We start from the raw sequence: 27,263 nt of genomic DNA on the forward strand, positions 1-27,263 counted from the left end.
TGTCCAATTTGTTGGCATATAATTTTTCATAGTATTCCCTGATAATAGCTTGTATTTCTGAGGCATTGGTTATCATAATTCCATTTTCATTCATGATTTTATCTATTTGGGTCATCTCCCTTTTCTTTTTGAGAAGCCTAGGTAGAGGTTTATCAATTTTGTTTATTTTTTCAAAAAACCAACTCTCGTTTCATTGATCTGGTCTACAGGTTTTTTTTTTTTTTTAGATTCTATATTGTTTATTTCTGCTCTGATCTTTATTATTTCTCTTCTTCTGCTGGGTTTGGGGTGTCTTTGCATTTCTGCTCCTATTTCCTTTAGGTGTACTGTTAGATTTTGTATTTGGGATTTTTCTTGTTTCTTGAGATAGGCCTGGACTGCAATGTATTTTCCACTCAGGACTGCCTTCGCTGCATCCCAAAGCATTTGGATGGTTGTATTTTCATTTTCATTTGTTTCCATATGTTTTTAAATTTCTTCTCTAATTGCCTGGTTGACCCATTCATTCTTTAGTAGGGTATTCTTTAACCTCCATGCTTTTGGAGGTTTTCCAGACTTTTTCCTGTGGTTGATTTCAAGTTTCATAGCATTGTGGTCTGAAAATGTGCATGGTATGATTTCAATTCTTTTATACTTATTAAAGGCTTTTTTATGACCCAATATGTGATCTGTCTCGGAGAATGTTCCATGTGCACTTGAGAAGAAAGTATATTCTGTTCCTTTGGTATGCAGAGTTCTAAATATATCTGTCAAGGCCATCTGATCTAATGTATCATTCAGAGCCCTTGTTTCTTTATTGATCCTGTGTCTAGATGATCTTTCCATTGCTGTAAGTGGGGGCATTAAAGTCCCCTGTAGTTACCACATTCTTATCAATAAGGTTGCTTATGTTTGTGATTAATTGTTTTTTATTTGGGGGCTTCTGTATTTGGCGCATAGACATTAATAATTGTTAGTTCTTCTTGATTGGTAGACCTGTAATTATTATATAATGCCCTTCTTCATCTCTTGTTACAGCCTTTAATTTAAAGTGTAGCTTGTCTGATATAAGTATGGCTACTCCAGCTTTCTTTTGACTTCCAGTAGCATAATGTATAGTTCTCCAATCCTCACTTTCAATCTGAAGGTGTCCTCAGGTCTAAAATGAGTTTCTTGTAGACAGCAAATAGATGGATCTTGTTTTTTTTATCCATTCTGATACCCTCTGTCTTTTGGTTGGAGCATTCAGTCCATTTACATTCAGTGTTATTATAGAAAGATATGGGTTTAGAGTCATTGTGATGTCTGTTGGTTTCATGCTTGTAGTGATGTCTCTGGTACTTTGTGGTCCTTGCAACATTTCACTCACAGAATCCCCCTTAGGATCTCTTGTAGGCCTGGTTTAGTGGTGATGAATTCCTTCAGTTTTTGTTTGTTTGGGAAGACCTTTATCTCTCCTTCTATTCTGAATGACAGACTTGCTGGATAAAGGATTCTCGGCTGCATATTTTTTCTGTTCATCACATTGAAGATTTCCTGCCATTCCTTTCTGGCCTGCCAAGTTTCAGTAGATGAGTCTGCTACTATTCTTAGGTGTCTCCCTTTGTAAGTCAGAGCCTGTTTATCCCTAGCTGCTTTCAGAATTTTCTCTTTATCATTGTATTTTGCCAGTTTCACTATGATATGTTGTACAGAAGATCAGTTCAAATTACGTCAGAAGGGAGTTCTCTGTGCCTCTTGGATTTCAATGCCTTTTTCCTTCCCGAGATCAGGGAAGTTCTTAGCTATGATTTGTTCAGATACACCTTTGGCCTTTTCTCTCTTCTTCTTCTGGAATTCCTATGATATGGATATTGTTCCATTTGATTGCATCACTTAGTTCCCTAATTCTCCCCTCATACTCCTGGACTTTTTTTATCTCTTTTTCTCAGCTTCCTCTATTTCTATAATTTTATCTTCTAATTCACCCATTCTCTCCTCTGCCTCTTCATTCCATGCTATGGCAGACTCCATTTTATTTTGCACACCGTTTATAGCACTTTTTAGCTCCTCATGACTATTTCTTCGTCCCTTGATCTCTGTAGCAATAGATTCTTTGCCATCCTCTATGCTTTTTTCAAGCCCAGTGATTAATTTTATGAGTATTATTCTAAATTCTTCTTCCATTATATTGCCTAAATCATTTTTGATCAATTCATTAGCTGTCGCTACTTCCTGGAGTTTCTTTTGAGGAGAATTCTTCTGTTTCATCCTTTTGGATAGTCCCTGCAATAGCTCTAAACTGAAGGGCACTTCCCCTGTGCTGTCCAGAGTAACTTGTGTTGGCGGGCGGGGCCACAGTCAGACCTGCTCTCTGACCCCAGCCCATCGCTGGGGCCACAGTCAGACTGGTGTGTACCTTATCTTCCCCTCTCCCATGGGCAGGACTCACTCTGGAGTGGTGTGGCCCCTGTCTGGGCTGCTTGCACACTGCCAGGCTTGTGGTGCTGCTTCGATGGGATCTGGTGTATTAGCTGGGGTGGATCTGCAAGGTGCACAGGGGCGGGAGTTGCAGGCTTAGCTTGCTTTGCCATGAGTGATCCCCTGCTGGAGGGACCCTGCAGCACTGGGAGGGAGGCAGGCCCATGGGAGGGATGGATCCACAGAAGCACAGCATTGCGCATTTGCATGGTGCAAGTTCGGTGACTGGAACTGGTTCCCTTTGGAATTTTGGCTGGGGGATGGAAGAGGGAAATGGCACTTGCCAGCATATTTGTTCCCCTGCTGAGCTGAGCTCTGTCTTGAGGAACTCAACAACTGTCCCTCCCAGTGTCCTCTCACCCTCCCTGCTCTCTGAGAGCAGAGCTGTTGACTTTTAACATTCCAGATGTTCAGTCCTGCTGGCTGTCAGAACTCATGGAGTCCTGCCCCTCCACTTTTGCAAGCCAGACTTTGAGGGCTCTGCCTTGTCAGGTGGACTGCCCCTCCACCGCCCTGGCTCCTTCCGGCCAGTCTGTGTAGCATGAACCGCCTCTCCGCCCTTCCTACCCTCCTCTGTCGGCCTCTTGTCTACTGCTTGGCTCCGGAGAGTCCACTCTGCTAGTCTTCTGGCGTTTTTCGGGTTATTTAGGCAGATGCCGGTGGAATCTAAGCAATCAGCAGGACAAGATGAGCCCAGCATCCTCCTACACTGCCATCTTCAATCTTTTCCTTCTCCTCCCCCAAGCAGGCACTGCTTAAGGAGCTATGAATGCCACAATAAAGAATACAGATGTGAAAACTTGACCTTTAGGATTACCTTTTGAGAAGAGGCAATTAACAACATAAGTAGGTAGAGTATTATGAAATGTGATAGGTGCTGCAGAAAAAAAAAAAATGCAGGCTAATACCAGGGTCCTAATTGTACCTGGCCTTGATTACCCAAGCCAATATTTTAGATTTTTTATGAGCTGACAATTGAGAAGCACCTGCATAATAATCAACATCATCTATTTATTTGTGAAAATAATCTTACAATTATGTAAGGAGCATTTATTTTTACTTATCAGAGCAAAACTTTTCTAAAGGAAAAGAAACATCTTTATTAAACTGTATTTACACCTAAGATTAACTGTGTTTTGGTTTTCTAAAAATCTAGGTAAAAAAAACCTAGTCCTCTACCTGTAAGTACAATGGTCATGTCATATCCAAAGATAATGTACTTAGAAATTGGCAAATATGTATTTATTTATATATCATTTCATACCAAGCAATAAACATGCTGTGTTGTACAGAGGCCAAAGACAGGCCACCCCAAGATGGGTTACTTCAGCATGGAGATTATGATGACCTTCCCTATCTTTGACCTCCCCCCCCCACCAACCTATTGCCTAAAAAGAATTTAGATAGAGCACCAGATAACTACATTATAGACAAGGAGGAAGTTTCAAAGTCTGTTAAAATTCCTCTCTAAGTCCCATTGATTGAGTGTCCCAGAAAACATTTACTAAACACTGACTTTTTTTTATCTTCCTGTGAATTTCATCCCTTCCCTTTGAAGTCCCAGACCTGTACTCACTTCTCCTTATTTAGAATGACATATATACTTCATTTTACATGACTGTCTGTGGGATTTCATGTCTGTGTAGACTTCCCATATGTCAGAAATTAAATCTGATTTTCTCTTATTAATCTGTCTCATGTCAATTTGATTCTTAGTCCAACTATAAAAATCTTAGACAGAGGAAAATTTCTTCTTCCTCAATGGTAGTTGTAATAACAACTTTCAGTTACCTCTCATTGCCCAGGTGCTCCCAGGTGCTATTGTCTCCGGATTAAGTTTGCTGCAAGCTGGAGTTCTACAGGAGCCATTCTCACAAGGTGAGCTCACTTAACTTTGCTGTTGAGGTTTCCCCATGGCAGGGGTTCAGATCAGTGTCTTCTAGCTGGCATCCAGGCAAACAACAGATACCAATAGCCTCAAAATTGAGTTGGAAGACAGAAAGTGTTTTTTTTCCCTTATTAGTAATTATAATGCTTTTAATACAACCTACAGCAAAAATGAAACAAAATTCCCAAAACTCAAAACCCAAACTAAAACAACAAAAACACAATAAAATCTGAGATCAGGGAAATTACCTCAGAAATAGGACTGTTAGGGGAACCTGCGTGGCTCAGTCATTTACTTATCTATGATTCTTGATTTTGGCTCAGGTCATGATCTCATGGTTTGTGGGATCGAGCCCCAAGTTGGGTGCCATGTTGACCATGTGGAGCTTGCTTGGGATTTTCTCGCTCTCCTCTCTATCTGCCCCTCCCCTGGCTCTCTCTCTCAAAATAAATAAATAAACATTAAAAAAAAAAGAAATAGGACTGTTATAGACCATCAAAGATTGGAACATCATTTATTTTGGAAGTTAACTGATTAAAAAAGTAAAATCTATAGTGGGTGAGTACAAACACATACTATTGTATTCTAACTAAGAGAAAAACAGTTCTAAGGTGACAGAATTTTAAAAATGCCCGGTGAAAAAGAAGCTAGAACAATTTCTACCTCCTGATAGAAAATTTCTATCTTCTGATCATCACTGACAGATCAGTTATCTCTCTAAAGTTATTAGAAATGTCATAGCTATTTGCAATGTGTCATTCTGGGTTCCTTTTTATCATTTGTTCTGGGATATATTATGGGTATACGGAGATCTCAATTTAAAGACATTTCTTTTATATACCATCCTTTTACTTGAAAGGCTCAATATTGATATAAATGTGTTACATTAAAGTATGTAAAATATTGTCCTCTAGATTATTTTTTAATATTTTTTTCATAATTTTCTAAATTTCTTTAGTAACATTTTACTGCCATAAACTTGATGTCCATGGGTTTTAATGTGCTAGGAGCAAATTATCTTGAGTATATGATTTTTGTATTGTGCATTTAAGCCTTTGAAATAATTATTTTATTATTCTTCTAATCTCTGTCCTAGTCCTTTCTTCCATTAGTTTTAAAACTAACTGTGTCCCTTTTCAAGGTCTGACAGTTGTATATTTTAAATGAGTACCATATATTCAATCCTTAAAAGAGGAAGGTAAAAATGGGAAAATTCACGTAAGAGTGAAAAATTATACATTTTAAGCTTTAGATGAAATACTTTTCATAATTTTAAAAAGTTTTAGGTACCAATTTGTATTGTCAGGGAACAAGAATGTCCTGTCACCTTCAAGGTGCTTCTCGCTGGACTAAGAATCAAATTGACATGAGCTAAATTAACAGGAAAAAAATCAAATTTAATTTCCTACATAGGGAGAATCCACACCAATAGGAAATTTCAAAGAATTTCAAAGACAGGCAAGATGAGGTATACATGTTATTCTAAACTAAGGAGAAGGGATAGGGATCTGGGACTTCAAAAGAAGGAATCTAATTTACAGAAAGATGAAAAAAGACTAAATGTTTGGTAAACAAATGTTTACTGGGGCGCTCAGAAACCACAGGACAAGGAAGACTTTGATCAAACTTAGGCCTTGCTAGGTTCTTCCCTGTCTACCATATTCCCATACCTAGTTAGTATACATTTCCTAGTATAATGCTAGTGATAGTTCTCTTCCTGGAATAGATCCTCTAAATTCTTTTCAGGCACTGTGTGTGTGGAGGGGGGGAAGGGGGTAAAAGAACTTTTCCTAAATCTGCTGGGTTTTGATGGCCTTTAACTCAAAATAATCTTCATGCCAAAGTGTCCCACCTAGGGCAGCCTGCCCTTGGCTCCAACAGTATTAATACTTTAAAATTAATGTAAGACTTACTAGTGTTAAGAAAAACTAACATCTTAAAGAAAATGATTAGAATGGAATTAAGAAAAAAAATGGCATAAATAAGGAATAATGATTTCCAAATACAGGATGGCAATTTTGTCCTGTATGTATTGCAACGTGCAGAGCTTTGGAATCTAAGAGGTGAGACAGTAAGATGTGTCTGCTTTTCCTTCTCACACTGGCACACACTCAGCTAAAGCCCACGGCAAATAATTGGTGATCAGGGAGAATAAGCTCTGAGTTTGGATGTCCTCCAGGTCCCCGTCCACCACATCAGACTAGGCGGCCAGTGAAGTCCCCGATTGGTTCTTCTTAACCTCTCAAGAATTCCTTTACTGGTGGCAGGCACAATTTCCCACCTCTACTTAGAAATAACTCTCAGAGCTAAGGAGCTGCCAATTTTTGCTAATTTTCAAAGCACCAATTAGTTTAGATTGTTTTCCATACAAAGCTCTTAAATGCTGTAAATTTTTTTCTTTGATTTAATATATCTTTTTCTACTTCTTACAATAGGACTAATGGCATGCCATGATTTATATAGCCAAACTAGAGTCTGAAGTCCAAGTATATATTTTAAATTATTGTCTGAATTATTTAAATTTTTTCAACTTCTTTCTCACATTTGGTGTGCAAATTATATCTCCTCCTGATCTGGAAAAATATGCCTATTATCACAATTATTATAAGAAAACTAAGGACCAAAATATAATTAACGTGTTTTTGATTTTGAGGAAATCATTGAAGAGAAGAAAAAATCACTAACTATAAAATTACAATGAGAATAAGTTGAATTTTAACTCCATTTGGGTTCAATTTAACAACATTCCTTCCCCATTTGCTATTGTATCTCGTGGCACTACTAATAGTTAAAAATAATGTGGAAAAATAAATGTAATATCTGCTTTTTTTGGCCAAAGGGATCGTTTTTGTTCAGAAAGAATGCAGAAGCAACCTTAGCCTACAGCTCCGTGACTGTGTCCAAATCAGTCACAAGTGAAGCAATGGATTCGGTGTTTTCCCATACCACGGCACCCATAAGGCACGTACACGCACTGCTGAGAGGAATTCTGGGATTAGGTCCAAACTAATTTTTGTTGTGATTATATAGATCTTAATAATAAGAAAGGGCTATTCAGCTTTGGGGCAGATTTTCAGATTGTTAATCACCATGTTGTTTTTCTCTGCAGAAATGTTATATTTATCATTTGGCTAAGTCTTGTGCATTGATGAGTTTCTCATTTCTTGGGAGATGTGAATTGATTCAAAAAACTCCTAACCAGCATGCTACTGGCAGAAAAATATATTTCGGTTATTTAAAAGGCATTTATTGAGCTCCAACTTCCAGAAGCACAGCATGTTATGATGGGGCAGACACAACAGAATTTTAAATTACGTTTTTTGTTTTTTGTGACTATATTAACATGCATTCCTGAAATAATGTGCAAAATGCCATAAAGCAACAAATCTAGATCTTGTGGCAATTTATTACAAAGATCTGAGAATAAAGTGGTTCTCTTTGTGTTGGGTGATGAGTCCTTTAGGAAACTAGAGGTGGAGTGAAGTTCGGTTTTGAAGGGGGCATTTGAGGGTAACGATGAGGTAGAGTAGGAACTGACCATACACCAAAATATACAAGACAGAGTGATATTTTCATAAAGATCAGTTCCTTCTTAAGTAGTGACATTGTATTATAAATGTAGACACTAAATAGAGAGACCAGTCATGTAAGTTCTTACACACTATTAAAATTATAAACACTACAGCCCAATCCATAACCCATTTATTTTTTCCCCTTAATCATCCAGGATTTTTGTAGAAAGAAATTATATGATGGTTAATAACTGTATCCTCTACAATTAATTTCACAACTAATAGACCAGTTTTTAAGTTAGAAGATTATTTATAATCACATAATTAAAAAAATATTTGGACTGTGGGAGAAGAAATGCTGAATGGAAAAGATGTTAGGAGAGGATGAACAGATTGGGAAAAAAAATCAACCAGAGTGATAAGAAATTCTGGAGACACACACACTCTAATGTCCTATTTTTAAACTAATAGAAATATCGCAGCTTACCCATTTCATGTCAGGAGTTCAATCTATTTCTTTTAATAACACTCTGAAGACTTGTGTTAGTGTGCATCAGCATGCTGAGGCCAGCATCTCAAATGGGATAGAACATAATAATCTCTCCCTGACATATCTGATTACATATTTTCCTAAATTAAATGAAAAATATTGACAAAAATTCAATGAAAAGCTGTTTTAGGGAATGTTTTGGTTCATAGACCAAGTTTTAAAATATCTACCCGCACTAATACTGCTGTTACTATTGCTGCCTAAGTAATAATTTGTCTCTATTGGGCAATATATTCAAGACTGTCTGAGTCACTGTACTTCTATCATTGTCACTGTTTGTTCACAAATAGGGCCTATTTTATAGCTATATAATAATAAAGAGTAACAGAAAGAGTATACAAATATACATCAATACAAACACCGGAGTAGAAAATGTAACTGTCTAACAAACAATGGCACTGTGCTTATAAAGGGAGATTGGCTAATGCAAGTATGAAGTTTTCTCCAAATGGTCTATCAAGCGAAGTTCCCATAGGCACTATCTTCCTTTTGATAGGATTATGTTTTGCTATTTCAGCTTTCTCCTTCCTTTTAGATAAACGGTACAGCCTTCCCCCAGCCCCTTTGTACTCTTAACACCCCTGTTCAACTTCTGTGTTGCTGTCCCATTACTGCTGAGGACACTGGTGGGGAAGAGCACAGTGAGGCAAGCCCAGAGTATAGTTCTGAGACCAGGAGAGTGAAGGGGATATTTTAACGAGCTCATTCACTGTAAGCCAAGCTTCTAGATTCAACTTCAACAACTTCTGACAGTTTTGACAATGAAGGAGTAGCTTGACATTTTCTTTTTGGGAACATAAGTGCCATCTATCATCCCAGTTGTCTAGTGATTTCAAGAGCTGCAGAGGAGAGGCTGAAATGCTTTGTGTATGGAACACATCTGAGGTGAGAAAACTGAAGATCAACTGAATCTCAGGTGAGAAATGGGATTCTTCTGTAACAGCCTGGAAAACCGAGACAAGATATGCTGAATAGGAGTTTATAAAGATGAGCCTCACCAAAATAAATAGCATTGGAATATATAAAAATTCAAAGGATTCAAAGAAAGTATTCAAGGGATTTCAGCATCTGATGGGAATTATGAAAGATGATCTCTAGTTTTATGAATTAATTCATAAAACTTTGAATCACTTTTGAGATTGAAATTTTAAACCTAGAGGGTGGGATTTAAACCTGTTTAATGATTCACTTTTCAAAAAGCACCCACGTCCAAAAATGGGTTCCATTTCTAACCGCATACCAGTTGCAGGAAAACTGAACAAATGACTTGATCCCTCTATATCCCAAATGTAGCATGTGTAGATGAGGGGTAGTTTTGGTATTCGCCTGAATAATTACCTTGACGTTATTTATGTAAAGTGCTTAGAAAATGCTTGTTCCATAAGTGCCCTATACGTGTTAGCTACCAGTTTTGTGATAAGCCAACGTGTATTTTGCACAGTAAGCACAGTTTAAATAATTTCTATACATTCCAGTTTGCAAATCAGTGATTGGCAGAAGCTCATAAAATGTATTTATTTGTTTTGATTTTGAGTTTTATGGTTATTTGAACAGACTTTAAGACCTAAGCTTCCTAGGTACGTAGATGTCAAAATTCGTAATTATGTGAAGTAAAATATATGAAATGTCAAAACTCATAATTATGTGAAGTAAAATATATGAAATACGAGTACCAATAATTCCTCCAGTCTCTTTCTATTTATATGTCATTCAAAGTATTTTCTTTCCTAGTTTGGTTTTCAGCAGGTGATGCATTTTCAGGAATATAAGAGGTCTGAAAAGGAGAGGAAATAGATCCTAAGACCCAGGCATTCCATTCTTCCTTTATTTCAAAGGCAAGGGAGCAAGAGAAAGAAAATAGAAAGTCCCAACCAGCTCTCAATCATGAATTTCATCATCTCAAAAGAGGCACACAAAACAAAATTGAAGTTTTCAAAAAATAAGAATGCCTGGAGGAACTCTCTTTGTTAAAAGAATACTTCTTTCCTAAGCATGTTTGTTAACAAGGAAGGCAGTTATTAAGTTCTGCAAGAATAGAAGGGAAAACCTAGCAATCTTACATGGGTAACTGTGTTTAAATACCATAAATAAAAGATTTATGACTTGTGTTAACAGAAATCATGCCTGAATAAAAGATTCCTCTGGCATAGATGGAACAGTGGAGGATGTAGAAGATCCTTTGGGTGCCACTTGAGAAAGCAGCTGGATTATATTCCGGTTCTGTCTGAAGTTTGCTTTCGGGCAAGCACCAGATGGATTGCACATTAGATAAGATTTTGTCTGGAACATTTCCGGGTGTCACTGTCCAGACATTTTCTTATGAGCTTTCATGATAGCAATTTTAAGTTGGAATTTCTGGTAGGGATAAAGAATTTTTATAATATCTGTATTTATATTGGCAGCCTGACCCACCCCCCCTTTTTAAAAATTGTAATTACCTCTTTCAATTACTTTACTTTGGGAGTAGAATATAAAGATTTAATAGGATTTATAGATTTAAAAATAGATTTAAAGGATTTAATAGGATGGCATTGTGTTTAGTATTTATAAAAGACGCTAAAATAAAAAGACGCATCAGTTACAACAGAGTATTCATTGTTTGGAAAGTGATAGAGTCAAATGGCATTGATTTCTAGCATAATGGACTATGACCCTCATCCATCTGTTCAGGACCTGATGCAGAAATCAATATAATCTTTTCCTGGGGAAGCCCAAGGCATTCTCTGCATTGAGTCATAGGGCTTCCAGATTGCTAATGTGATTAAAAAATAATCAAGGCCTTCCAGAAGCTTTATTTTCCAACATACTCTAAAAAGTTTTCCCTTAGAAAGAGCTCTTTCTGATCAAATTTTGTTATGCAGTTTATTTCTTTCATTCTTTGCAATTCAATTATAGTACAGTTCCATTGATTATATCTCTTAAGACTCCCAGCTGAGTTCAAGTAAAAGTGCATTTGCAGACTTGTTTAAAATCTACCACTAGTACAAAAGGAGTACTCTTAAAGTATCAATAAATATTTATGGTAGAATATTTCAAGGTTGTTAGGAAACTCTGCCTTCAGCTTTGGACAGCAGGGGGGATTTGTATTGCTTTAAGAAATTTCTAAAAACGTATAGCTTTTGCTATTGTTTCAGATGTATCTAAAACAGTTATTTTTTTTCTTGGACTGCAAAAAAGTCCTGTTAATTTACTGACATGCTAAAAACGTTTCAAAAATTTTATTGTGCTAAAATAATCTCATATTTGCAAAAGCCTGAGAATCTGAAATGTAGCTTTTGCTTCAGCAGTTAAAAAAAAAGACAAAAATTTTCACATGCTTTTGAAAGGACAGTGTGGCCTGAATCAAAGAAAAATTGAAGTTTCATTGAAAGTGGAAGGAAGTGGGGCTCACTCCTTCATATGATAAGGTCATAACAGATTTTATTTTCTTCTCTGACCTAAGTGGTTGTTGAGAACAGGACTTGTGTAAATGCTGGAGATCGTAATTCCCTTAGCATCTTTCCTATCTGTGCTTCAAGGCATTTTCTATCCTGGTGCAGCTTTCAGAGTTTATATCAGAGTTTCTAGAAATGTCAATCTGTGAAAGTATATAGATGAGGAAATAATGTTGATTAAAGAGTCAAATTCACTGCAAATTGATTCACAATGACTTTATAAAATATTTATTATAGAACATTTCAAAGAAAAAAATTGTGGCTCTGTAATAGTTTCTGTAAATGCACAGTCCCTGTCAAATAAATGATAATCCAAGAAAAATGCAGAGTTGCCCATGATACATGTACCTTTCTCGTGAGTAGTTTGCCTATTTGAACTTTTTTAATGTTTATTTTTGAGAGAGAGAGGTGTGCACGTGAGTGGGGAAGTTGCAGAGAGAGAGGGAGGAGAGGGAGACAGTATCTGAAGCAGACTCCAGGTTCTGAGCTGTCAGCACAGAGCCTGACATGGGGCTTGAACCCACAAACCATGAGATCATGACGTGAGCTGAAGTCAGACACTTAACCCACTGAGCCATCCAGGCACCCCAGGTTTGCTTATTTGAATTAGCATTTGTTCCACTCAGTGTGCATTGATATCACTATAGTCCTTGAAATTAAAAAGGGTATAGTATACTTGGGGATAATGCTAGTTACCTGAAAATGGATATGATACATTCTCATTACTTGCAGTAGTTAAGGCTTATAAAATCACTGTGAATACTGAATTAATCATTACTCCTGCATATTGAATACTGCATATTGAATCATTACCCCTACCAGAAATACAGAATTAGTTTCCTGAAAGCCTCTGATCACAAAATTTTTATCACCTGATCAATACATAACCTTGGTTTGTGTGTATTTCTACTTAAAGACACTTAATATATATTATTAATTCTTTAACAGTAAACTTGCAGGCAATAACACTACAATGCATGCCTTGAATGAAACTTATCCAACGCTTTTTGTCCATAAGGCACATCACAGCCTTCTTGAGTTTGGAAATACTTCAGCACTACACTTGGGGACCACTTTAAATAGTGAAATAACATGGCTCAAAAGACCACCAGAAAACATTTGTTTACAATATGAGAACTAAAACAACTAGGTAGGGCATGGCTTTGTTTGACATCAGCTAGTAATGCCTAAAACAGGTGACTCAAATTTTTCATTGCTTTGTGTATGCCCATGAATGACCCCAAAGCACTTTGAGTACTGATTTTGGGGTTGCAAATAAGTTTTAGCAAGTAGATGAATTCATAATTCACAAATACAGAATGCACAAATAATGCGGATTAACTATAATTGGATAAATTCTCATAGTTGTTTTTCCCTACTGTATATTTAGGTTCTGCATAAAATGCTATGTTAATAGATGTAATCTGAGTGTTACAAACAAAAGTTTCCAATGCGGCATTTTTATCATGGAAATGAAAAGTAGAGATAACAAAGATCTTTACTATATTGTATTTAGTGATTTTAAATGATTAAATGAGGCAAATTGTCTACTAAGCAGTTAGAAAAAAAACTCTCTTGCAGAAAATTCTTTTAATCCAATCATACTTCAGATTAGTACTCAAAGATTTTAGTTTTATGGGAATGAGTATACATTTGGGTCAATGAAAAACTTAATGGAACATGAAAAGCTTGTTAAAACAAAATGGAAATTGCTAAAACTATGTATCTTTCACAAAAAAGGAATAAATTAATCCACATGAAGAATACATAATATAAGACAGAGGTTTTTAACACAGAGGTTTTAACACAGTTAAGTTAATATTACAAATCTGATAAAATTGAGAGTAACTAAAAATTGTTCCCATCTGTTCAGTAGCTGATGATTAATCTGTTGATGATATAAATTCACTTTATTCACAAATAAGATTATTTGTGAAAGGACCTATTGATGCTAACTGCCAGCTTTGAACAAGCCAAGAGTTGAACAAGAATGGGATCCATGTTAATTTTTTTTCTGATTAAGGTTAAAACACACTGGTGAGTAGAATCTGAATTCTTTTCTTTTTTTTTTTTTTAATTATTTTTTAACGTTTATTTATTTTTGAGACAGAGAGACACAGAGCATGAATAGGGGAGGGGCAGAGAGAGAGGGAGACACAGAATGGGAAGCAGGCTCCAGGCTCTGAGCCATCAGCCCAGAGCCCGACGCGGGGCTCGAACTCACGGACCGCAAGATCGTGACCTGAGTTGAAGTCGGACGCTTAACCGACTGAGCCACCCAGGCTCCCCTCTGAATTCTTTGCAATGTTATTATAAACGTAAACAGTTTTACTTAAGCAGGTTATACATTACACTAAAATTTTATAAATGATTTAAAAGGTAGAGTGTTTAGTGTGGATTCAGGCACTGGATGTGCAGACATCACTAATTGTTACTAAGCCAAGAATTGTTTATAAGCAATCCTCCATTTTGTTGTCTGGGTAAAGAGTGGGGTTTTCTACTTATTTATAAATACTTGTACTTGCTTCATAGATTTAGCTTGTACAGTACAAACTGATGATCCAATTTCAAAATTTTGAATGCAAAATTTATATAATAAAAATTACAATGGAAACAACACATTTTTTAAGCAAAAATATTTCAAATTTGCTTTTAGATCTTGTAGCCATTTTGAACAACAATCCGTCTCATAGGTCTTACAAATTCTGGTTAAGTAGTTAAAAGATTCTGATTTTCCAGAATAATGAATAATTTAAATGCAATTTAGACATGTGCTATATATAGTAAATATGTATAAAAGGCTTCCTAAGCTGTACTGTTAGAAGCAAATAATCTCATTTTAAAATGCCGGTACAGCAAAACGTATATAACATAGTATGTGACAAAAATAAACCATCAAAAATCTATGACTATAATCCTTTGAGGAAAAGAAAAAATCATATTATCTAGAGTCTTTCTTTTTCAGTGGGATAAGATTGGCAATAGTAGTCTGTGTCTGAACACCAGGCCTCGAGTCTAATTCTGGTGAGATCAGCTATTACAAATAACCTGTCTCAGAATCCCATCCCTCTCACCTGCTACAGGTCAGAGCATTTGCCTGTACAGAACTTTAAGAAGATACTGAGAACATCATCACATGTTTTGTGGATCTTTCTACTTTTATAGAACATATCAGAAAGAGACATGTATCAAGTGCCTCTAAGGATATGTCTGGTGTATATGAATTTCACATCTTTATATTGTTATGTGGCAAAAGCCATGTATTATAAAGAAGAGTTCATAATTAGTTTTTACTAAAGTATGGATTCTCAAAAAGGGAAAAAATATATAGATAGCTAGACAGACATAGATAGCTAGACAGACAGATAGATATATCTATATCTATGTCTATCTGTCTGTCTATCTATTCATCTATCCATCTATATACCTATATACCCAAGATCCTGGGTATTTGGGAATATCACTTTTACTGAATAAAATTTTTGGGAATTTTATTTTCAAATGAATGATGATGTCCTCAAAATAGTTATTTTAGTAGGTTACATAATTTCAAATTATTCAGGCAATACAAGCAAACCTCTGTTACTTTGGAAAATGGCTATTTTAAAAAAAATCAAGATTTTTATTTGTAAAATCAATTTCTGAGGTTTTCTCTCACAGCTACATGTAGTAATTTTCAGGGAACTTTTCCATTTTTGCCTGTAGCTCCACAGTCCACCAGAAAACATAATGTAGTAGGTATTTCTTAATTGGTCTATAGAATCATCAAGTTTCAGTCTTGATGGGCACTTTGGACACTACGGAAACAACTTTATCCAACATCCTCACTCTCTCACTTAATTGCCAAAGAACTGAGGTTCAGACTCAGGAAGCAGCTTGCCCAAATTAAACAAAATTCTGATATTCTTAGCTAATAAAAATAGAATTAATTTAAGATAGAATTTATTTTTGAATTGTTAGAAATAGTAAGTCAAGGGAAAAATCTCAGAGCATTTGATGGCCATGTAAAATATAATTTGAGATACAATATAGGAGAATAAGCTATGGTATTATAATTTCCTTTTTTAAAAATAAGATAATGTGAGATATCGATATTTATTAAAAATACAGATTAAGACTTATGGTATAGATTCTATTCTATTGATGGGAACATTACAGAAGCACTAATACTTCACCCCACGGGGCTTCAAATTCTCTCAAGGATCCTGCTTAGATTTGATCATTCTTTACTCCTTGTTAATATGCTTTTAATATTGATATGTTCTTAAGATAATATAATCTTATAGCTCTAAGGAACTATTCAGAGTTCCATTTAGAAAAGCTCATTTATTTTATAAAATAAAATTATTTATAAAATAAATGAAAAACTCACTCCAAGAGTGATGTCTCATCGGGGAGTATGAAGGGTCTTGTTTTTCTCAAGTGTATGTGGTATGCTTTTTTCAGCTAAACACGGACCATATCTTTTCTTTTTTATATAGTTTTTATCTGATTAGACATTAGTCATTTTAATACTATTTTCAATACCTAAAAAACGTTAAGAAAATATTGACTAACTCTAAAGATCTCCTAGAGTAAATCCTGAATGGAAATCTAAGTAGCAAAGGGAGCTCTTACAAGTTCAGGTCACAATTTTAGAATTTAGAATTAAGAGTAGCTTTGCCTATGCAGATATATTCTAAAGGCAAATATTACAAGTAAGAACATTTTTTTTTTTAAGTCTATCATCAACTGACTTATCTAAAATATAAATCTCCCTTGGCTTTAATAGTGCTTCTGCATCTAGAGTTCGGAGAATGCAGTAGTGGGTTCCTTTAGAATCTCTGTCTTTTTGAACTTCCTACCTGATATGTCATTTCACACATGTTGCAACAATTAGTTACAAGATGTAGTGAACAAAACATTAGCAGCAGTATCGTACTTTTGTCTCAGGTATGTATTTAAACATGCTATTCTAATGATAAAAAGAGAGGCTGCTTTAAGATAAAAGAGAATTTCAGCAAACATGTATATAATTCCTCTATTGGTACAGTAAAGCTAATAAAAACAAACAAACAAAACCCTTTTAGGTTCTTCCTTTTCCTCTTCAAAATAGTTAAGTCTATTGGATTTATATAACTTTTTTTCCCTCTAAAATTCTTTGTGCAATACCTTGCAGAGTAACTTCTACCCAATTTTATATATTAGAAATGAACTCCACACAGGTGTGTTTGCAGAGGTAACACTTTTGTGGTGGTTTTTAGCAAATAGTGGAAATGAAAATTATAAGAGTAATGTCATTACATGATAGTCATCTTCTTGTAAAAATTTTTTTCTACTAGCATGGAAGGTTTGGAGATTGTCAATAGGGGATACTCTTCTTTCCTGGAAAATACTCCATCTCTCCATTTAAGAAATACATTTGTCTTTTTTAAAAATGAATTGAAGGGGCGCCTGGGTGGCTTGGTCGGTTAAGCGTCCGACTTCGGCTCAGGTCATGATCTCACAGTCCGTGAGTTTGAGCCCCGCATCGGGCTCTGTGCTGACAGCTCAGAGCCTGGAGACTGTTTCAGATTCTGTGTCTCCCTCTCTCTCTGCCCCTCCCCTGTTCATGCTGTGTCTCTCTCTGTTTCAAAAATAAATAAACGTTAAAAAAAATGAAAAAAAATGAATTCAATAAGGAGAACAATTCACTGATCTTTATAATAGGACTACAGAATATGGCATCTCTGACTGAAGAGACAAGCTGACTGCTACTGTGGTTATTTCTGTTGCTATTTTAGGAATAGCCCATTAACTCCTGTTAAAGCTTTAGTACTGACTGGCAATACAAGTATTTGAGAACTCAAAAGGAACTGCCGGTGGCATGACTTTTCATATTGACTTTTCATATTGATGTGTAACAATCCGGATGCTTCTGGTTCCAAATAAGAAAATTCCAGCCACAAACTGGCTCAAACAACAAAGAAATTACAAAAGTGTAGAAGTTGTGTGAGTTTCAAGTTTGTTAGATTCTTTTTAAAAATTTTTTTAATGTTTATTTTTGAGAGAGAGAGAGATAGAGTGCAAGCAGGGGAGGGGCAGAGAGAGAGGGAGACACAGAATCTGAAGCAGGCTCCAGGCTCTGAGCTGTCAGCACAGAGCCCGATGTGGGGCTTGAACCCACTAACTGTGAGATCATGACCTGAGCTGAAGTCTGGCGCTTAACCGACTGGGCCTCCCAGGCGCCCCAAGTTTGTTAGATTCTGCAGTTCAAGAATATCATTAAGGGCTCAGGTCCCTCCATGTCTTCTGTCTACATTGTGCCATATTAACTTCTTTCCCCGTGCTTATAATATGGCTACGTAAATCAAAGAACTGCTTATTTTCTTACGTACAAATCTCCTGTTTTGTATCCATAGAATAAACCTTTCCCTGTGTTCTAATTTAGCATAAGTCACCTGCCTATTGCTGGGGGAAAACCCTACAATGATCCATCTAGGTTCCTCAACCAGTTACTGGCAAGGGAAGTAGGTGACATGACTGGCTTTTAATTAGGGATCATTCCTGGATCTGGAGTCAATTACCCAAGCTATATGTTTTTATCCATGAAAGAAGGCTGGACTGTATACTGGGGATTTAAGTACAATAGGTTCATTTTTCCTATATAGTAGCCTCCTCTTACAGATGAACATAAACAAAAGAACTTAAGAAAAAGCTATTTAGGGAAATAAGAATTTGAATAGACATGAAAACAACAGAGATCTAAACTTTCCTTATTTTCAACAAGGATATCATCTTTCACAGAAAATCCTATTTGCCTAATGGGAGATTAGCAATAATAAGGACTACATATATCATTAAATTCTAGTTTAGACCTTTTTTCCCTCAGTCTAAATGAATGCCTTTTGGGTAATTTATTCTACGAATTTAAAGATTAACTCCCTATCACATCTGTCTTTCCAGCCTCCTGGAGTCCTGGCTCCTCTTCCTCCTTTTCTGACTAGTATCTGAGTACAGGAAGAACTGGCATTTTCTCAAGTTGTTGGCAGGGGACCTCTGTTCACGCAAAGCCGTTTCTGCAGCTTGGTCATGGCTCATTACTACCAGGCTCTGGGTTAAACTATTCTCACAGCCTCAGAGATGGAGACTTTGCAGCTGGTGCACCACTTAGTCTGCTGTAAACAGAGACAATTGTCTCAAGACAATTGCTCCCAGAAAGGTGGGCCATTGCTCTTTGTTTATCAGGTACCGGTCAGGCTCTTTATGACCTGCAGATCACCTGATATCTGACTATAACTTCTACTTGGTCCCCTGGCTTTGGTGATTCCCCATACTTTCAAATATAGCATCCCATAGCTTCTTGCTATTGGGAATTCCCTGGTATCTGGAATATTTGGGTAGCTACCAAAGAGCACTTAGTGACTTCTGAAGTTCTTTGGAGCTTTCAGTGGAGGACCTATGGCATTGGATAGGATTAGATGAGCAAGAATTAATTTACTTGCATAAGCTCTTTTGGGACATTAACTCTCTGGTAGGACTCAGTAGGAATAGGCAAAGTCAGGGATATGGTAGCTCTGAGAAGTGTAGAGAAAGCAGTGGTCCACACCAAATGAAGTTGAAATGCCTGAATTATGATGGAAGGGATTACAGAGTCCAGTAAGATAGGCATGTTGGAATGAGTACATTGTGAGAAGCCATAAAACCCCTCAGAGGAGTAGTGTATTTATGAGAGGGTCCAGAGGACATATCAGTCATATTCATCAGGAATATACTGCCTGAGAGGGGCACTGGCATCACTAAGAAGTTCAGTGGTAGCTCTCGTCGGCCGGCTAGGACTTGTATGGGGAGAGGTGGTCATACTGTTTGGCAAGGAGACTGATGAGGACCTAAAACAATAGAGGCCAGGGATGGCACTTTGCCACCAGAAGACGGGGCCTGCAACTATAACAGTAAGCTCAGCAACATTTATTTTTTTGTCCCCGAAATCTTGATGCATGTTTGTTATAACAATTGTGACTTCCTTAACACAGAAATGTAAAACTTAAAGGGGCTGCCATAACATAAAACTAATACATGTGGTATTAACTTAGACATCGTGTACCGGATGGTGAGGAAATGTGAGGATCCCCATTTAGTTAGTAATCCATCTCTGTAAATCAGATGTTTTGTGCAAAACAGCTAACCAAGAGCCTATATCTTATTTTGAAGAAAAGAAAAAACTATAAAAAAATTATTTATTACCTCTGAAGCCCCAACCAATTTCCTTAAATGTAACTAAACTTAGTAAAATGTCCGTAAATAAAAAAAAAATTATCTTATTTAAATGAAAAATTGTTTTTTAACTTTATTCTATTTATTTTGAGAGAGAGACAGAATATGAGCATGGGGACCCGCAGAGAGAGAGGGAGAGGGAAAGAATCCCAAATAGGCTCCGCGCGGCCAGCATGGAGCTGACTTGGGACTGGAACGCCCATGAATTGTGAGATCATGACTGAAGCTGAAATCAAGAGTCGGACGCTTAACTGATTGAGCCACCCAGGCACTCCTAGATGGCAAATCATAAAATTATTACTTGCCAACAACTAATAATTGCTCTGCCTGTAAAAATGTATTTAGTTTGCATGCTATTCATATGCAAACATCTTCAATACACTTATGTATAATTCTGACATTCTGTCAATTATATTTAAAATGTATCTTAAGATTCACCTCCACTTTTTTGTTGTTTAGAATGTTATATTGAGTTTGGGGAACATAAAATGTGTGTGTATATATATTTATATATACGTTGATGTAAATGCATATTAAAATATGAGCTGAAAATGGATTACTGAGTGATATATCTATTAAATTTGTATATTGAAAATAAAATGTTTCCTGCTGAGAAAAGTTTTAAATGGTAGATATTTTACAGGATGAAAGCTGGAGATACTAGTTATGCACTGAAAAGAGAGTGAGATCAATGGATATGGGTCCCAGTCTTGGAGAAGTTTCAGAGTCAAAGTATTAGATTCAGTGAACTAGGAAGATAAGAGGTAATTGTCAGAAATGTTTAAACTGGAAAAGATTTTGGCATCAAATATCTTCAAATCTAGTAGAAACCAATGTCAGATGGTAATCAAAAAAGACTTTGTCCTGTTCTCTCACCACTTCTCACTCACCCCTGCCAACCCTGGAGGCTTCAGAGGTCTTGAGTCTCATACTAGTGTATGAATCCAAGATGGAAGAGTGACATGGCTGGCTGCCAACCTTCTTTGTTGCAAGCTAGAAAATGGAGATGTTTTAACTTTGAACAAGAAACCTTTCCCATATATTCAGAGGTAATTACTTGTCATCCTCTTCTAATTCTTCAGAGCTCCTTTTACCTCCATATCTGTGCATCTCTCAACGGTAATTCTGCAGGTAAGGATACTGCCATATCAGCCAGCCTGGAATGGCTCACGTGTTAGCCCCTATTTCCTTGCAGTCCACCCCAGGTAAGGCTGCCTTTTGGTTCTCAGTGCCTTCCAGGAGGCCTTCATGCACAAAATAAGGATGTTTCCTTCTCCTCCTCCTCCTCCTCCTCCTTTTTTCTTCTTTAATCAAGATGCTATCAATTCCTTACCCCAACCCCACCCTACCCCAGCATGTAGAGGCTTTTCTGTGCCTCACCATTATATTCATAGTTACTTCTGCTTTTCTAGTTCTTTTCGGTCATGTATGACTATTATTTAGCAACAAGATGCCAACTTTTTCCCCCTGCACTGTTTCATCTCCTGTTTCAACAGTGCCGTAATCCATCCCACAGTTGGCATCTTCAAAATACAGTTATTCCTTTTCTCCCTTTCTTCCTTCTCCACTATCTGAGGGAAGATTTAGTATTGTACCTTCACTCTCTCCTGTACCAATGCTTAGGTTTTAGGAGATACAGAATACCTTTGAGGATTTCCTCATAGTATGTCCTCTTTTGTTCCAGGTTTCATATTTTTTTTTGTTCCCAGAAAGATTATCAGCCCATTAAAATATGACAGTATATAGAGACACACATATTATGTCTGTGGTTATATGCATTAATTAATGTTCATATGTCATCATTTTTCTTTCTCTCCTTCACTGTCTCCAAGTTGCAGTTTTCTTTCTTTTATTTGGAGAATGTTTCCTTCCTCTAGCCCTCCTTCCCTACTTCTTTCTTTCTTTCCTTCTCTTTCTTTTTCTTTCTTTCTTCCTTTTTCTTTCTTTCTCTTTCTTTTTTCTCTTTCTTTCTTTCTTTCTTTCTTTCTTTCTCTTTCTTTCTTTTTCTTTTTTCTTTCTCCTTTTCTTTTCCTTTCCTTTCTTTTCCTTTCCTTTCCTTTCCTTTCCTTTCCTTTCCTTTCCTTTCCTTTCCTTCTTTTTTCTTTTTCCTTTTCTTTTCTTTCCTCTTTCCACAAAGGACAGTTTATTACAACAAGAGCAGTGGCCAGAATATCATCTTTCTTTTACCAGCTCTCTGAAACCCAGTTCCTGCAGGGTGACAAGGAGAGGGTCAGGTAACACAGGTGCACATGGGGATGCGTTACAGGAGAGGAACCCTGTGCTTAGGAAACACAGATTTTTCAAAATGTGTAATAAGACTGCCTGAACTTCGCCAAATAGGGAGACACTATTTTTACTGCAATGGCCAGTAAACGTATCTGCCCTTTGTTTTCTCTATCTCCCGAAGTTGTTTGCTGTACAAACATCCTTGAAAACATCAGCCAGATCAAAGGCAGTCTGTTTGTGAAACTGGCAGAATCGAAAGAGACTTAGAAATTGTCTCCCAATCTTCCTTCTCTGCAATTTCACTCTCTCCTCTCTAAATACCCTTCTCTGAATCTTATACTGTCTGATAACCTTTTCTTGTTGCAATCACCTACAAACCTGAGGTTACTTCTCGTTTTCTGAAAATTTCTGAAGAAATCAGTATATTGATTACTCTAAATACAATTGCCTTTTGGTTGTATAACTTCTTTTCCTCCATGATCTTAAAATTTACCTATTTTTTGATTATTTGTGAAATGAAACATCATTTCATATATTAGGTATTTGATGGATAGTATTTTCTTTCAGATGCTTTTGATAGCATTCTTACTCCCTGGCAAGTATGTATAATATTCTAAATTCCAGTATGGCAAATAGTATTGATATATGGCATCTGCTCTATTTTCTTTTGTTCCTTTGTAGTTATCTTGTTCTTTCTGTCAGAGAGCTTGAAAGGATTTTTTTTTTGTCTTTTAGATTCAGAATTTGACCATGCTAAGAGCTAAGTATGTATAATTTTTCATCATCCACCTGAAAAACAGGTGAGTCCTTCTGGTTTACAAACTTGCATGTTTTTTTCCTTTAGGAATTTTTAGTGTTATTATTTGTTACATTATTACCCATGTTCCATACTTACATTCCCCTCTCCCCATTTGGACCTATTATATTATATCTCCTGTTCCCTAGCTTCTCCCATACAATATCTATCTCTATATGTATTTGTACTGTAAGATATTTTTAATTAATATTCATTTATTTTTGAGAGAGACAGAAAGCTCAGGGGAGGGGTAGAGAGAGAGGGAGACAGAGGATCTGAAGCAGGCTCTAAGCTGACAGCAGAGGGCCCGATGCAGGGCTTGAATTCACAAACTTTGAGATCATGACTTGAGCCAAAATCAGACTCTTAACCGACTGAGCCACCCTGGTGCCCCTGTAAGATATTTTTTGAACTTAAACTTTCAAACCAATAAAACGAGTTTCAAATCAATAAACCAAAAAGTCTTAACGAGTAACATGCTTTGCTTAAATCATTTCTTGATTCCTTTAGTTTGCTAAGGCAAACTTGGTTCCTGAGTGTGTCTTATTTTTGTGTGGTGCAGTGAAATTTAAGTGCTTTATTTTTTGGTTATTCAGGTATTTGTGCAACTAACTCTTCAAATACTTCTGTATCTTTAATTTTTGTGTCCTGAAATCTGACTCACCTTGACTCTCTGACTACTAGACTCCCTTATATAATATGTTATATATTATTTAAATTTACAAACTCATTTTAGCTCATATCTGGTTATTGTCATATTCTTATCATAATCCCTTAGATGGTGAAAGGCAAAGAAATGTTGACCTTATGGGATACAAATATAAATAAATGACCAAGATTATCTCAATGTTCCACTTAGCTTGACTGAAATTTATATAGGTTTCTTCTTAACCACAAACTCCTAATCTCCTTTTTCTTAAAGCATTTACCTTAGAAAACTTACAATTGTGAATTTTTTTCTGTGCCCCATTTAAAAAGCTTCTTGCATGTTTATAACCCAGGAAAGTCTTTCTTGGAAACCTAGGGGCTATAACTTTGAAATGCAATCATCAAGGAAGATAGTAGCCCTATTTCCTAGTCTGTTGGAGTGTAGGAGGCTAAATTCAATGGGCACCAATTAGCAAACAGATGGCTTAATCCCATAGAAAAAAAAGGGAAATAATTCAATATGCTTGATGCATCCCATTGATGAACTTACCCCCTAACATTCTCCAGTACTTTTCCACTAGCACCCTGACTTAAAAACTCTCCTGACTTTTTTTTTTTTTTTTTTTGGCAGGGTTGAGTTTAGTCTCTCACTCCTGTTGTAATAATCTTAAAAAAAAAACCAACCTTTTTTTTTAAGTTTATTTACTTTGAGAGAGAGAGAGAGAGAGAGAGAGAGAGAGAGAGAACCATGAGCAGGGGAGGGGCATAGAGGGAGAGAGAGAATCCCAAGCAGGCTCCATGCTGTCAGCACAGAGCCCAATGCAGGGCTCGAACCCACCAACTGTGAGATCATGACCTGAGCTGAAACCAAGACGTGGATGTTTAGCAGCTGAGCCACCCAGGCACCTCTCTATTGGAATAGTCTTGAATAGATCCTTACTTGTTTAGCTTTGGTGCAATTTTTGCTTTGACAGAACCTAGGAAGCCTACTGCTCTGTAATTTCCATCTCAGTGTCAGAAGAGACTCAGCTCACCAATCAATCCTCTCTTGGGCTCTAGGGAGTCAAGGACACTCATTATCTTCATATGAGTATCTTCAGCATGACTATCATGCACAGTCCGCTGAATGTCAAGCTTGTGCCTAGATCTGCCAGTTTCCAACTCTTACCCTAGATGTTGATGCTTTTCTCTAGACACATGTTCAGGCCTATCTGTATGATTAGCCAAATGTCTGCCTAGTCACCCAAACCATGTAAACTTTCAATTATGAAAGTACTAAATGTTTCTAAATATTCTAAATGACACAAAAAACTATGAAATAAAAATGAGAGTTCCTACCTTATAATTCCTTTTGGTATAATCCCATTTGCTCAGGGGATTGTCATAAAAATAGAAACTTTTGTATTATTTGTTTTATTTTGTGCAAATGTAAAATCATGCTAATAATATTTTTCCATAACTTGTTGTTTTTAGTCTCTGATATATCTTAAATATATTTAATTCTTGAATTTTGTAAAGTTGGTACCTTTAAGATACTTGTATGCCACACTCTTACATTAAATGTTGGTCAAAATCAAATGCACTTACCAAATTGGAATATATTGTACACATAGTAATTGAATAGTCTGGAAGGAATAAAACCAAGGGTCAAAGAAAAAGTATACTTCTCATGGAAGATTTTATGAACATTTACTTCAAACAGAATTTTCTCTCCTAGGGGCCTTTAAATGTCTCTAGTAACACCAGAAACTACAGAACAATTTTATTAAACTACAGGTAAATTGGTTGAAAATAAACTGGCTGATTTGACAAAATGATCATAATGACAAATTGCTCAACATGACAAATTGGTCAAAAATTAATATTTCTAGTCATTGGCTTCAAATTATTTATAATTTTGTGTGTCGTGGAGATGTTTTGGCAATTTTTACATACCTTTAAGAATTTTTTCCTTTTATCAAAAGTCGGGGAGGGGGGGAAAGTAATATATTTTGTGGACTCTCAGAGGGTTTGGAAAATTTGTACAGGTTTCTTAGCATTTTGTCTCAATTTTCTTCTCTAAACATGTCACTGAATGTGCAGTGAGGTTGCCCATACTTCCTTATACAGCTTCAATCTTGAAAGCAGAAATCATTTGAAATTGTAGCAATAAGAGCATAGCACAGTAAAAATTATGCTTAACATGTTTCTGGAAAAACCTTGCTTTAAAGTAAAACACATATGCAAAGGGAAAAGACAAAAACATGATTAAAGTAAATGAAGTGGACATTGACAGAATACAAATTAATTAAAAAATAGTAACTTTAAAAAATAGAAAGTGTTATCCAAATGATGGTTAAAGTTCTGAAATTTGCCTTCAGACAAGTCACCTGCAGCTAGAAATAAAATAAAAAATTCATGAACATAAACCCAATGAGCATTATGGTTAAAAGAAAATTTTTAAAAATAGAACAGAAATGTAAAGATACAGAAGTTACAAACACCTCTATGTGTACAAAGTTAATAATATATGAAAATAATCAATGTCTAGAAATACATTTGCCATTTCAACTAATTCATTTGTGACCAGCTATTTCAAATTTATATTTTGAATCAATCACTTAACGCTTAGCAGCATGAAGCCAAATTGTCCACAAATAACTTTAATATATTTGCCGCTTCTGTGGAATTAACAAGATTTTCTCTACCATTCCTGAAAAGGGTGTGGGGCAGGTATAAACTCAAATCTCCATAGGAGAAATTTTGCTAACATTTAATATACTATTTGAAGTAAGAAAGTATATTTTATGTGCAGCTTATGAGTTGAATTTATCTTTCTAGACAAACATATATCTCATAGAATGAATTAAAATTAATTTACTTTAAAATATATTTTCAGGGGCTCCTGGGTGGCCCAGTTGGTTCAGTGTCTGACTTTGGCTCAGGTCATGATCTCACAGTTCGTGGGTTCAGGGCCCATGCTGGGTTCTGTGCTGACAGCTCAGAGCCTGGAGCCTGTTTCAGATTCTGTATCTCCCTCTCTCTCTGCCCTTCCCCTGCTCACAGCCTGTCTCTGTCTCTCAAAAATGAATAATTATTTCAATATTTTTTTAAATATTCTATTTTCAGATACTAAAGTGGACAAATTTAGCCCACATTTGTTTGTTTATTTATTTATTTATTTATTTATTTATTTATTTATTTATTTTTGTGAGTAATGCAGAAGCTCCATTATCTGTCTTTGTGTTCTTGTTTCCTTCTAGCACCTGAAACTGGGAGCACATCACAGAGCAGGCATAAGACTGACAATGGAACTATTCTGGGCAACATTGTCATTAAGGGACATGTGACAATTTCCAAAAAATGCTACTTTTAGAAACATGAGAAAAAAACCACTTTTTTTAATCTTCAGGAAAATGAAGTGATTCCTTAAAAGTAAACACAGCATTAAGGGAAAACAGTCTTTCCTTAAAAATCAAAAATATTTAAGGGGCTCCTGAGTGGTTCAGTCAGTTAAGCGTCCGATTTCTACTCGGGTCATGATCTCATGGTTTGTGAG

General features: G+C 36.2%; 1 long non-coding RNA gene across 1 annotated transcript; it reads left to right on the forward strand.

Annotated features, from left to right (window-relative positions):
* The first annotated feature begins 4,187 nt into the window (after nt 1-4,187).
* Nucleotides 4,188-27,263, forward strand: LOC123384966. Its single transcript, XR_006596834.1, has 4 exons — nt 4,188-4,317; nt 21,138-21,186; nt 23,017-23,081; nt 26,968-27,263. It is a non-coding gene; the product is annotated as an uncharacterized LOC123384966 (long non-coding RNA).

Source organism: Felis catus, chromosome B1 (genome assembly GCF_018350175.1).
Source record: "Felis catus isolate Fca126 chromosome B1, F.catus_Fca126_mat1.0, whole genome shotgun sequence".
Lineage (NCBI taxonomy): Eukaryota > Metazoa > Chordata > Mammalia > Carnivora > Felidae > Felis > Felis catus.